Source organism: Lissotriton vulgaris, chromosome 8 (genome assembly GCF_964263255.1).
Source record: "Lissotriton vulgaris chromosome 8, aLisVul1.2, whole genome shotgun sequence".
Lineage (NCBI taxonomy): Eukaryota > Metazoa > Chordata > Amphibia > Caudata > Salamandridae > Lissotriton > Lissotriton vulgaris.
Window position 1 is genome coordinate 1455913902 of NC_141696.1, and position 12416 is coordinate 1455926317.

The following is a 12416-nucleotide window of genomic DNA, read 5'->3' on the forward strand; positions in this document are numbered from 1 at the left end:
AGAAAATGCCGTTAGAAGACCTTCCTAACCGCATCAGAATCAGGCCCTAGGTGAGAATGCCTTCCTAACCACATCAGAATCAGGCCCTTAGTGCTAAATACGTCACTCCTAAAATTACTTTATTTCCCATAAGTTAAGGTGAATAGTGCCTAGATGTGGCACATGCATAAATTAATGTTGACATGCACTTACAGTGCTGACCACATAGGAAATACTGATAAAGAATAGGTTCAAAAAAACTTTTTAAAATTCTGTTCATTGGTGAAATCAGATCTTTTCTAACTAGCTAGGAATTTTAACTGTTGGACTTGGCCCTCTCTGCAGAATCACCCGCAAACATTTTGCCTTCACCCCTTCACATAAGGGTGGGGGCTGTCCATCCTGGCCAGGGCCATGCCCCCACCTCAAAAGGGCAGACCGTCTTTCGGCCCCCCTGCAGATCAATAAGGAGTGGTAACGCCGATTCTGCTCCAGCAGGGGGGGTGAAAGCCCACTAGGCAACAGAAAAAACATAGGGTGGGGGGCTGCCCATGCCCCTACCCCAAAAATGGGTTCAACGGTCTTTCTGCCCCCCTCCCCGAAGTCAGATGGGGAACATTACTCCCATTTCACCCACTAAACACGAGGACCTGCATTTATGCAGTATTTGTTTGAGTTGGAACGGCCCCCTTGACATGAGGCTGTGCTCTCTCCCACCCTGGGACACAATAGAATTTGTACCCTCACCCCCCAGGGATAGAGAGGGGCGCACGCTTTGCACCCTGGCATTGGCCTTACCCCCACCCCAAAAGGGACAAACCAGTCATCCTACACCCCCCCAGGGACAGAGAGGGGGTTTACCCCTAATTTGCCAATTTGAGGAGCAGAAAGACTAATAGACACCAGGAAATTCAATATGTAGCCTAAACAAACAAAAGGAATGTGTGCCCTACACTGGCATTCAAGCCATTCCCCCCAACTCAGAAGAGGCAATAGTGCCTTTCTGCCCTCCTTGGGGCAGACAGGAAGTTTATCCCAATTGGGGAGGTTGTCCCAAATCTGACCCGCATGGTGAGTAGAAAGCCCACAAGACACCAGGAATTTTGTATGTGGGTTATAGAAAGGGGCGCAGGCATTGAAAGTCTGGCATTGCCGACACTCCCACCCACAAATTGACACACCAGTATTCCTGCCTCTCCATTTGGTAGATAGGGAATTTGCCCCCAATTTGCTTCAGGGGGGGGCAGAAAGTCTACTAAACACCAGGTTATTCAAAGTGGCACCAAAAAAATAAAAGAAGGAAGCGGCCTACCCTGACATTGAGCCATACCCTGCCTCAAAAGGGATAGTAGTGTCATTCTGCCCTCCCGGGTGCAGATAGGAGGCTTGTACCAGTTGGGAGCTCACCCCAAATCAGCCCCCAGGGGGTAGAACAGCCTCAGAACACCAGGAATTTTGCATTTGGGGCAAAAGAAAGGGGCAGTAGCATTACACTCTGACAATAGGTCAAACTCCCACACGAAGGGTGAGAAAACTGTATTTTGGCTTCATGGTGGGCAGAGTGGGAGTTTTCCTCTAATTTACCCTGCGGGCGGGGGAGAAAGCCTACTGGATAAATAAAAAAATAAAAAATTGATGGGTTGAGTCTGGCAAATGCTGACTTCAGACCCCACCCTCACCCTTAAAGCCTCAATATTTTTTCTTCTCTCCTGCAGACTATAATAACACATCCCACAGGCAATAAGAATGCATTTGATTCTGTTGGGTGTTTTTACAAATGGGCCAGGAGAGTTGGGGTAAATTCCCATATCGGCCCACTTGTCATGATGATTTACTGCAATGTATAGGTTTGGGTAGGTCGCCACCTGGAGAAAACTATCAGACCCAGACATATCGGAAAGCTAGGCATCAAGATGAGACCAGGGCGGTATTGATCCCTTTGTGTTTTCCTACCCACAATGCTCTGCATGGATCACTGACAGAATATCGACAACAGAAATTTTGACCTATAAAAATATCGTACTCTTATCTTCATAATGGTAAGTACAAAAATATTGTTGTTGGATACATTGTTGTTAAAAATATAGTTTTTTAAAAATGTTAAATAATTATGTAAAGTGATGTAAATATTACATATAATTAAAAACTATAGAATTATTAGAAAATGTTTAAAATTATAGGTAATAAATATAATGTAAACATAAATGAAACATACATATATATAAAATATAATATATAGATTTACTTAATATTATTAATAAATAATTATTTTAATAAATTATAAAATATTAGAAACACTAAAAATGATAAATATATATATATATTCACTGAAAAAACCATAGGTTTCACACCAGTTATAGTTAGCTGGAAATTTTACTGACATAAAATCATAGAAATTCCAACGTTATAGTTAATTGGACTCACTATAACAAGCGCGCCTGCAATGCACTGCTGATGACGTCACATATTACATCACTCATGACATCGTCAGTGACATTACTCATGACATCACTGATGACACCATCCTTGTGACAGAGTGACAGACCTCCTTTTAGTGTAATGTTATCATTATGGTTTTATGTCAGTAAAATTTCCAGCTAACTATAACTGGTGTGAAACCTATGTTTTTTTCAGTGAATTTAATAGGTTTTTTAAATGCTGATTCCTAACTATAACTGGTGTGAAACCTATGGTTTTTTCAGTGAATTTCATAGGTTTTTTAAATGCTAATTCCTAACTATATATAGGGCCTCAAACCTATGAAATGTAATATTTTTTATAATGAATCCTATATTGTATATTTATATAATACTATTTTTTAAATTTTTAAAAAAAAATTTTGCCCTGGTGCGCTCCCGGTGCGCGCCCCGGTGAGCGCACTGGAAAGCGCATTTTTTCGGAGCGCCCCGGGTCGCGCACAGGTGTGCGTCCCGTTAGCGCTATTGCCGCGAACGAAAACATCATGACGTATCGCGTAGCCGCGTCCGCATGATACACACGGCGTAAGCGCACCCGGAAATACTCGAGCGAATACGATCGCACAACGTAATCATCTGACGCGCTTATGTGACGTGGCGCGTCGCGTAAGCACGTCTGGTCATGTGACCTGAAAATAACACTTTTTATTGGTGCAAAACAGTTTTGGTTTCTAAATGATGAAAGCCCAGGTCATGTGACCTGAAAATAACACTTTTCATTGGTTCAGGACAGTTTTTTTTTCCAAATGATGAAAGACCCCACCTTTTTTCCTTATTCTGACTTTGTCCTTTGACTGAGGAAGACCTGTTTGGAGATCTAACAGAAATATTTTGTACTTTAAAATGGCTACAGTAGAAGCAGCAGCTGGAGCATCTGCACCACCACCACCACCAAGAGGACCACCACAACATTACATTGGTGGTCAAGAAGAGGAGGAGGAGGAGGAGGAGGAGGAGGAGGGGAGAAGGTGGCTGCCAGAAGACAATACCCCATACAAGCCAAGGCAGCACATTGTATGGGAGTTTTTTTCTATCCCAGAGGGCAAGAAGAAAGTCAATGCGCCCAAGGTGACTTGCCAAATCTGTGGCATGGAACTTTCAAGGGGGAACCCTAACAAAAAATATTCATTTTGTAATAATACCATGATTAGACACATGCAGCGCAAGCATCTGAACAACTATGCTGCCGCAGAGGTGAGAGAACTGGTCAGTAACCCTCCCCAATCTTCAACCACCACCTCCAAAAGAAAGCAACCCACTCCATCGGGACCAGAGACAAGGGAGACGATCCCTTGCATACAACCACGGTTTGGGGAATTCAGGATCACATGTGTCTTTTGTGGTAAGACCATCTCCTATGGTGAGCAGAGCATAAAGCTCATCCTCCTTGCTGGTGACAACCACAATTGCCCCAAAAAAAACTAATTTTTTCCTGATTTTTTTTTGCTCCAGTTGAGCCATTTTCAATTTCCTGTTTTTTGTTTCTCCCCATAAAAATAACAAAAAAAATATAAAATAGTTCATAAAAGCCAAAAAAAGTACAAAATGTTCAAAAAACTTTAAAAAATATAAAACAACAAAAAGAAGAAAAAATCTGTTCTTTTTAGAACTACCTCCAATTTTTGAAAAAAGGCTACATTTTTTAAAAACTCTGTCATTCTTTTATCTCATGGTACGCTTCCCGATACGCTCCCTGGTGCGCGTACCGGGGGCTCCCCTTGCGCAAATCAATTTTTTATCAATATCAATATTTTTATATATATATATATGGTTGAAAGGGCTCCCGACCAGAGTTTCCTCCTCCCAGGAACCACACAAACGACTCGCACTCCAGGGTCTGTGTTTGAATTGCGTTTAATATATATATATATATATATATATATATACATACTCCAGTAAAATAAAAATCAAATATATATCTAATAAGTTAAAATATTGAAATGTGTTCATTTCTTTACAATTACATTTGACACTACATTAACTGCAACATTAGGGAAAATGTTGGATAGCGGAGGGTATAAAATTACTATTCCCACTCCAGGGAGTGCAACAATAGGGAAAGTGTTGGATAGCGTAGGTGTACAAATTATTATTCCCACTCCAATGAGTGCAACAGTAGGGAAAGTGTTAGATAGCGGAGGGGAATAATTTACTATACCCACTCCAGCGAGTGCAACAGTAGGGAAAGTGTTGGATAGCGGAGCGGAATAATTTACTATTCCCTCTCCAGCAAAATAATTAACATTGATTAACAAAACAATTTATTACTTAAAAAATATTTACCTCCCACTATATTCCCCTATAAAAGACACCACCAATGTTGTAAAACATAACACAATTAACATAATTATTAATAATTAATTAATCTATACTACTATTATAAAGAGAGAACTCAACCCTTTTGGCAAGGTAAACTCGGGAACGACTGCGCCAATCCACACACCCGATACATGACATCCTTGAAATTGTCAGGGTGTGTAGATGGACATAGGCTACATAAAATAAAAATAAAACGTAAATTTAAAAAATTTACTTTAAAAACAAAGTAGTCCCCTGAAAGAAGCGCCGGCCGCGACGTCTGCGTCATGACATCGAGAGCGCGGGGAGGAGCGGCGTTCAGGAGCAACAGGAAGAGCGGAGGACATGATCGCCGGGAGGAGCTGCGGACAGGCGGGGAGGAGCGGCGGACAAGCGGTAATGACCAGCGAGAAGCAGTGCGAGGAGGAGCGGCGAGTAAGGTATGTGAACCTTGAGGGACGGGCCGAGGGACGTGACCAGCAAGAAGCAGAGGAGCACTGGAGCGGTAAAATCAGCAGCGCGAGGAGGAGCGGCGAGTAAGGTAAGTGAACCTGGAGGGACCGGCCGAGGGACGGGCGAGGGATGGGCGGAGGAACGGGCCAAGGGACGGTCGGAGGGACGGGCAAGCCTGAAAGGCTGCCCCCAGCCCCCTTCTGCCCCAGGCAACGCTGGGGCGGGCTGCTAGTTAATAATAATTAACAAGCAATTTAAAAACAATCATTAATAAATTAATACACACAATTAACACAATAAAACAACTTAAAACATTTTTGTATATATTGTTATAAAATATATTAAGATTAAATTACTTCCCAGCCTACTCTCCTATCAACCCACGACCCGCTCTTAAAAAATAACACAAACAACAAATTAATTATTAATAACCAATCTAAAAAATAATTAATTATACATTATTTACCACAATTAACAACAAAATATGTTAAATACATAAATATTAAATAATAAAAAAAGATAAATTAATTAATTATTATTTAATTACTTCCACCCTACTCCCCTATAAACCCACAATCGGCTCCTAAAAAAATGACACAATAAACATATTCACCTATTAATTGTTAATAATTAACAAACAATTAAAAACAAATTAATAATACATTAATTCCCACAATTTACAATATAAAATCTTAAATAGGTAAATATTAATTAATACAAAATATTATTTAATTAATTATAATTCAATTACTTCCCACCCTATTCCCTTATAAGCCAACAACCCGATACGGAACTAAAACGCAAAATGTGCTCACAAAAAATGAATAGCTTCTAAAAATGTAACGCATATTAAAAAACAAATGCAATACTTACACTAAAAAATAGAACACATTCATTAAAATACACACAAAAATACATAACACTAAATAAAACAACAATGTTTTTAACAATATTTTTGCAACAATATTAATTACTTCAATATTTTAAAAAACTATATTACTTAACTTCAATTCGCTATTCTTTTTTTTCCTCCAAATCTTTTTATTGAATAAAGCAAAACAAAAGTGCAGTGCATTACCAGATTTTCAGACATATTGAGGTGCATTGGCACAGTCTTTGACAAGATGGTACATTAGATCAATCCTTCGTGGTAGTGGCACTTACAATTCAAAATATTATAGACATTATTCCATCACAAGATCTGCCAGGTGCTAGGAGGTATGATCAAAGGGCATCCAAATCATTCGCCTGTTCACATTGCATGCCTCCCAAATTCTCGTCCATTTTTGTGGGCACCCTCTACTCTCGTATACCACCCTTTACGCCTGCATACACCAGTCCATATCGGTCTCCCAATCACAAAACTTGGGTTTGAGTAAGCCCTTCCAGGTCCTCGCTATGTTGCATTTTGATGCCATACAGCTGAGGGAGAACCAAACTCTCTTGGCTATAGACAGATTGGTCGCTTCCCAGATATTAAGGAGACATAAGAGGGGTGAAACATCAATGATTTTGTTACAGGTTGCGGACAATGCTGACATGACCTTTCCCCAGTAAGTCTGAAGAATCTGGCATTCCCATCATTGGTGCAGGTACATACCAGTTTGGCCACATCCCCTAGTAAGCCCTATGGAGGAGTTTAAGTTGAATGAGTTTAAATCGGGAACAGATTGCCACCTCCCAGGGGGGAACCCAACGCCTCCTGCCATTCTTCATCATCGATGTCCCCAACATCCTCCACCCATCATGTACAAACTTTCCCTAATGTGTCCAGTGTATTGTTAAGTATTTTGCGATATGTCAGGGAGATAGCTTTATCCTGCAGGTAGTTATTCAGAAGTTTATCCTCCAGGAGCGAGGAAGAAGGCAGTTCAGTGCCTTTGGGTAACGCCTTGTGTAGCGCATTCCAGGCTTGGAGATATCGAAAGGTTTCCCCACTCTATAATTGGCAATCTCTGTGGAGCTCGCTAAAGGAGACCACTCCACCTTTCGCCCACCCTAGAAAGACTGATCGTATCGCACTTATCAAAACTAGGGTGATTCAACAGCATTCCCAGTTGGACCGGAGTAACCTGTGTGTTTCTAGACTTCCACCCCAATGCGGTTGTTGCGACTTGCCATATAGCAATCATGGTAGAAGTCGTGGTATATTTTGGTGCCTGGTCCTTCCCACCATACATTGCTCTGAGATATTACCAGGGAGCATGTTATGTCTATCCATCCTGTAGGTGCGGTCTGCCCCAGGTCGGTGCACCCAGTGATTAACGACGGCCAGCTGGGTGGCCCAATTGTAGCTTTTGATTGCAGGCAGTGCAATACCTCCATCAGACCAGCTTTTTGTAAGTTAAGTCAAAGCTATTCTAGGGGCACCATTATTCAAAAGCTAGGAACGTACCTCTGCTTCAATAGCGACAAAAAATTGCAGGGGTACCAAATAGGGTGTGTTTTGTAAGGCATAATTAAAGCGGGGAACTGCCATAATTTTAAAGAGCAGCTCTACCCAGTAGGGTAAGGGGCAGGGTCTTCCAGTAACAAATGTCCGCCCAAAAGCGGAGTAGTGGAGGAGCCAAAATATGGTCATAAAACATTTCGGAGTCTGTCGTAACATAGATTCCCAAATTTAAAAAACCGTCCGTGACTATTTTAGTCCCACAATCCTTAGGCAGGGTTGGGCGATCCCCGTTTACAAAATAGACAACAGACTTATCCCAGTTAATGGTGTAACCAGGATATTTCCGAAAGAGAGCAAATATATATAAGAGACGGTGAATGGAAAAGTAGGGTCTGGCCAGATAAAGCAGGATATCTTCAGCGTAAATCGAGATTTTATCCACCCAATCCACTGACCAATTAAGGCCCCTAATAAGCGGGTCCCCCCTGATCCAAATTGCCAGGGGCACTAGGGCCAAGGCAAAAAGAAAGGCTGAAAGGGGATACCGTGCCTCATTCCCTTCTGTAATGTTAATGTTCCTGACTGACCCCAGTTGACTGCAATGCCGGACAGTGTTTCCGTATATAGACAGCGCACCCAGGAAAAAAATCGCTTCCCAAACCCATATCTTTCAAGAGCGGCAAATAAAAGGCCATTCAATAATGTCGAACGCCATCTTGGTATCCAGAGACATGATAACTGCATCCTGTCAAATTGTAGCCACCCGTCCCAGAACCCCATGGAGGCGTCGAAGATTGAGAGCGATGTTTCTGGCCTGCATAAAACCGGATTGGTCCTGGTGGACCAATGTGTGGAGATGCGGCGAGAGGCGGCATGTCAGGATTTTAGCTAAAATGTGTACTTTTGGGTCCAGGAGGGAGATTGGCCTGAACGAGTCACAGCGCTCGTGGGGTTTATCCTTTTTATGAATAACGACTATATTGGCCAGTCTCTGAGTGGCTGGCAAAATCCCTTTGTGCACACTTTCCTCGTACATCCGTATAAGGTATGGGTCAATGGCAGTAGCATTTGTTTTGTAGAGTACTGTAGGGCGCTGATTGCTTCGGATATCTCCTCAGTGACAGAATCTAAGTCCTCCATAGCTTGAGGGTCAAGAACAGGGAGTCCCAGGGTGTCAAGGAGTTCTCTTGCTGCCTCGTAGGTGGGAGCCTTTGTGGAGGTATAGACCCCTTTGAAGGGATCTGTGAACGCTTCCGTGATCCCGGTTTCCATCAAGTGATCTAGTGCCATTCTGACCCACAATCTCAGCCACCCATCTGCTGGCTGGATTCCTTTAGTCGAGCCAGGCTAATAACCTGCTCGCCTTATCTGCAATGTCATATATACAATGCTGGGTGGCCCAATACCATGGCCGCTTTAGCGCTGGTGGCGCCCAGTGCGACAATGCTTGTTGGTGCCCCCAATGACCACCTCCACTACGGATTCCTTCATAACCAACCTTTCAAAGTGCCTCTAAAGCTTCCATAACCACACAGTCTCATATGCATTTAATTCATTTTATAGCGCCACTCCTATCACTGTAAGGTGTCAGAACACTTTACATCACACTGATTAAATAGAGTCAATGAATCATAAGTGTGTAAATCAGTGCATAGGAAATGATACATAAGACAGAGGACAAGAAGGTGTAGGAGTCACAGGTCATCCATACAGGTAGGCAGGATAGTTTAAGAGTACTTCGTCAGGAGAATCAGAAACTTAGAATTTAAAACCTATCACCATGGATGAGGAAGTCTCTTTACTAATAAGAATAGGAATTGATTTCTACCCAAAGGAATCAATTTTGCAACATTAGGATAATGAAAAAACTAGGGGAAAATCTAAACGCTCTAGGCTATGCCCTGCAGTTTGTACGAATCTTTGATAACAGTCACTTGCTCACTGTTCTACATCAGGATATTAACTCATAAAGAGTTAGACACAATATGGTCTCTCTGACAAAAGTGTAACCCACTGACCTATTTACATTACATTATATGCACTTTGTGAGCTGAACATTCTTTGCAGCAGGCATAGTAACCCTCTGCGCTACCTTACGGTGATTAGAAACTTCCATTACACAAAATTCTCCCTCTCTCTCCCTCTAAGAAGTACATTTATCACTGCAGTTATTTAGACATTTCTGTGGCTTACAATTGCCGGAGTCCAGGAAAGCAGCAGCAGGTGCTTTTGAAATCATCATATTAGTGCCCCCACACAAAGTCAGCACCCGGTGCAGTGGCACCGGTCGCACCGCCCTAAAGCTAACCCTGCCCAATCCCGGGCCCTTGCTCCATCCTCAGCGGTATCTCTATACTCGTGTTGTTTCAGGAGCAGTCTGTGCTTGGTGTCTCGAGTGTCCGAAGTGATAGGAGCAAGCTCACCCTCTATCGTCTGTAGGGGCTTCCTCTTTTTCGCCCTATGTCAAGCCACTGCCACCACCCCACTACCTCTCATAACAGTCTTACATGCCTACCACAACACTGTGTCAGAATCCACTGACCCCTTGCTTTCAGGGAAGTATTGGGTGGTCATTTTGGTAAGCTTCTCTCTAATTGCTTGCACCTTAAGGTACCATGGGTTGAGAAACAAGTCATGTCATGCAGGGGAAGGGGCACAACCATAAATTGCCACCAGCAGGGAATGATCAGAAATGACCCTGGGGAGAAAGGAAATCTCTCTGAACCTGAGGAGCTGAGTGGCTTTACAAAAGATATAATCGATGCGGGACATACTACCGTGGACTCCAGAAAAGAAAGTGTACTGTTTAGTCACCTGGTGATTCACCCTCCAGGCATCGATCAGACCCATCACCCCAATGAACTCCAGCAGCATCTTCCCTGTCGCTTCGCCCCATCTTGGTGGCTGCCTATTCAGGTCCCCATCAAGGGCTGCATTGCAATCCCCACCCAAAAGTAGGTCACCCTCAGGCAAGTTCAATATGTTGGGGCCGAGCGCCTCCAGTGTCATGGAGTGCAGTCTGGGAGGTAATAGAGTGAGTTTATATTAAGGGCCGCCAAATAGTTCCAAAAGTGGTGGTCCACCCTAGAAGCCAGGGCCCACCACTCAATTGGAAGTTTCTCAGGTCTTCTGTGACTCTGCGTGCCTCTCTTGTGCAAGACAGAAGTGGCACACATTAGTGGGCCCTTAAGTTTCTGAGGTTGCCCAGGCAAGAGTGAGTAATCTTGCCCTCTGTGAAGGGTGACATAGGTAGAAATGTTGGAGGGGGACCGAATACCTCCAATGGTGCCTCTGGCTGTATTGTAGCACCAATGCCGTTGAAAAAGGAGCAGGAGGGGGGAGAGCAACAGTGTGTGCTGCTCTAGCCCCGAGGCAGACCGCTCATTGAGGATAAAAAGCGGGGGAGTGCAGCACGCAGAAGGACAAAATGAAAGGGGGGGAAGGAACACCCTACTCCCTTGAGCTGTTCAATCGCTCAGTGCTGATATGGCACAGTGCCCCACTTGCCTCCGGTCGTCACGTCACAGATTTCCAGGCCACGTAGTCCTTGTGTCCGGGGTCGGGATCAGGCAGGGGCTGCCACAGAAACACCTTGTCTGCCACTGAAGGAAAAATATTTACAACAAGGGGTGGTGAAGAACAGAGTCTCTGAATTAAGCAGAAAGCTCTCACCCAGTCAAGAGATCAGGGCTAGATCCAACACTGTTTTTTAGCTCACTGCACCATCCCAGTTTCAGAACCTGGCTGTATGCAAATTAGTCTGTTCCTGTCCCAGTGCATGATGGGAACAGGGCAAACCAAACTACAAAAGCCAATTCTTACACTGGGAAGGAAACAAGCTCCCGGGGACCGGTTTCTGGCATTACAGCCTTCTTCGGCCCGGTTTGCTTGAATCCTGATGGTGCAATGAGCAAGGGTCTCACATCTGAGAATACCCTTCCACGCTTAGGGTGGACAAAAATATTTACAACAAGGGGTGGTGAAGAACAGAGTCTCTGAATTAAGCAGAAAGCTCTCACCCAGTCAAGAGATCAGGGCTAGATCCAACACCGTTTTTTAGCTCACTGCACCATCCCAGTTTCAGAACCTGGCTGTATGCAAATTAGTCTGTTCCTGTCCCAGTGCATGATGGGAACAGGGCAAACCAAACTACAAAAGCCAATTCTTACACTGGGAAGGAAACAAGCTCCCGGGGACCGGTTTCTGGCATTACAGCCGTCTTCGGCCCGGTTTGCTTGAATCCTGATGGTGCAATGAGCAAGGGTCTCACATCTGAGAATACCCTTCCACGCTTAGGGTGGACAAAAATATTTACAACAAGGGGTGGTGAAGAACAGAGTCTCTGAATTAAGCAGAAAGCTCTCACCCAGTCAAGAGATCAGGGCTAGATCCAACACCGTTTTTAGCTCACTGCACCATCCCAGTTTCAGAACCTGGCTGTATGCAAATTAGTCTGTTCCTGTCCCAGTGCATGATGGGAACAGGGCAAACCAAACTACAAAAGCCAATTCTTACACTGGGAAGGAAACAAGCTCCCGGGGACCGGTTTCTGACATTACAGCCGTCTTCGGCCCGGTTTGCTTGAATCCTGATGGTGCAATGAGCAAGGGTCTCACATCTGAGAATACCCTTCCACGCTTAGGGTGGACAAAAATATTTACAACAAGGGGTGGTGAAGAACAGAGTCTCTGAATTAAGCAGAAAGCTCTCACCCATATAGCCAGGTTCTGAACTGGGATGGTGCAGTGAGATAAATAACGGTGATGGATCAAGCCCTGATCTTTGGACTGGGTAAGAGTGGTCTGCTTAATTCAGAC